Source organism: Haplochromis burtoni, unplaced genomic scaffold, assembly GCF_018398535.1.
Source record: "Haplochromis burtoni strain Fernald_Lab_line unplaced genomic scaffold, NCSU_Asbu1 Contig_282, whole genome shotgun sequence".
NCBI lineage: Eukaryota > Metazoa > Chordata > Actinopteri > Cichliformes > Cichlidae > Haplochromis > Haplochromis burtoni.
The window spans coordinates 92,478-94,557 of record NW_024582643.1 but is presented as its reverse complement, the minus strand read 5'-3'; the positions used below and the strand labels follow the sequence as shown (position 1 = coordinate 94,557).

Genomic DNA, 2,080 nt, shown 5'->3' with positions numbered 1-2,080 from the left:
CGGTTTGGCGTGGGCTCTGCTGAGCTCGCCGTGGGCTCTGCTCTCCGCCGCCCCCATCTCTCAGTAACCACAGACGCCCTCATACAAAGCTGCCACGCTGCTCTCCGTCCGGCGTCCTTCCTCTCCCTCTGTCACAAACTACTACAGAGCAAACTCTCTGCCCTCCCCCTCTGCTCCTCCCACACTCTACCTGTCCACCACAGACCTCCTCCCCCCTCCATCTGTTTCTCCTCCTCCCGTCTGATGGAGGAATGCGAGTTATTTCTGCACCGCCCTCCTCTTTTCATATCTTTAATCTTATCTGCCTTTCTCTCCTGCTCTATCAGTCGTTAACTCACCGGACCGGAGCATCGGCGTTTAAATCACGCCTCTCTTTGTCTTCAGCTTCACATTTTTCCTCCGTATAAACTTTGCGTTACATTTATCTGGGAGTTTCCCGCAGAGCTGGGACATATTTTAAAAACCGCGAAGCTCTAAAGAAAGACTAATTAGTCCAGTTTCAGTGGCTATAAAACCGATTCTGGTTTCTACAGCAGCCGACATGAAACGCACTCTCAGTGCACAAAGACCAAAACACTTATGCTCGGGAGGTTTAGCACAGACTGTATAAAAAGATGGCAACGTGAAAATGCCTTAGACCTGCACGGCCAGCAGGGGGCGACTGCTCTGTGCTTTAAGCCTGTGACTGAAGTTTGTAGCCTCAGTCTGACCCGGTGTCATACAGACGCCCGTGTGACGCCCGTGACATCTTTTATATACAGTCTGTGTCTTTTATCAGACCCCACAAACCGTCCACACACAGACGGTTCCTCCTGGCGTCACAATAAAAGCCCATCGCACCATGTGACCGAACGAGGATTTTAAAAACTAATATTTTGATATTTTAAAATAAAAACACTAAAAATCTGTCAAACAGCAGCGACGCAAAAGAAGCTTCTAACAGAGTTAGTTAGACCCCGCCCCCCCGGCTTCGGTCTGGAGTCTAGTTTTGTTTACCGTCAGTAACCGTGGATGTCGTGCTTTCACACACACGCTTTTCCAGTGCAGCTCAAACGGCTCCGCCTCCACCCGCGGCGTGGGGGGGGGGGGGGGGCTTGGCGTTAAGTGCTCTGTTTATATTCAGCAGTCACCTTTCAAGTGTGCAGGCAGATAAGATAGTGCCGGCATTCATGCTTCAGATAACAAACACAAATCACACAGCTTCAGGGCTTCAGCTGCAGCTGCTGCATTCCTGCTCCTCCCCCTCCTCCACCCATGACTCCCCCTTTCACCAGCACCTCCCAGCAGGCCTCCCATCTAATCAATATCCCAGGCAGACAGGAGCCTGGAGGAGTTTATGCTCCAACACAAAAATCTGACGGGGTTATGTAAGCGCGCTCTCGTTCGTGTGCAGGTTTTCCTGCTGATAACAGGTTTTATGAGCCGCTCGCTCCGCAGACACTCCAGGCCAACAACAGCTTCAGCTTGAAACTTCAGCACAGCTGTGCTTCATCAGGCCGAGCTCTCGGAGCAGTGCAACAGTACAGTCAAGTTAGAAAATGTACAGGCGAGGAAAACAAGCAGAGCTACGAGCGCCTCTCGACCCCCCGGGTGTCTAATTAACGGCATTAGTGCTCGGCCCCTGAACACAACACGGCCGCACAGAGAACAACAAAGGTTCAACACAAAGAGTCACGACAGCGAGCAGAGACATGAAGGCCTCTGTAGGCTGCGCTCGGCCGTCTGCAAACACACAGTGTTTACTGAACACACCGTCCACATCCTGGACTCTGACGGACGCATCCTGGAGCTGGTCTGAGCCAATCAGCAGCCTTCATGTATGAGTTGTCTAGTTTTAATGTTTTATTTGGGAACAGAATGGTGTGTATGTGCAAGTTTGGTGATGGAGTTTTTATTATGAATGAATGATGAATTGTTATGTCTATTTTTTATGTTTATGTTAGTATGTGAGGACTCAGGGCTGTGTGTCGGACAGGGTCGTCTGCAGTACGGGGGCCCCACAGGGAACGGTTCTGGCTCCGTTCCTCTTCACCATCTACACTGCCTGACATGAGCTCCTGTGGCACGGCGAAGCTGTGAG

General features: G+C 51.1%; 1 protein-coding gene across 1 annotated transcript in view; it reads right to left on the bottom strand.

Annotated features, from left to right (window-relative positions):
- Positions 1 to 2,080, bottom strand: part of LOC102299011 (microtubule-associated tumor suppressor 1 homolog) — a gene marked incomplete at its 5' end in the record, with an annotated part of 32,560 nt that overhangs the window by 9,771 nt on the left and 20,709 nt on the right.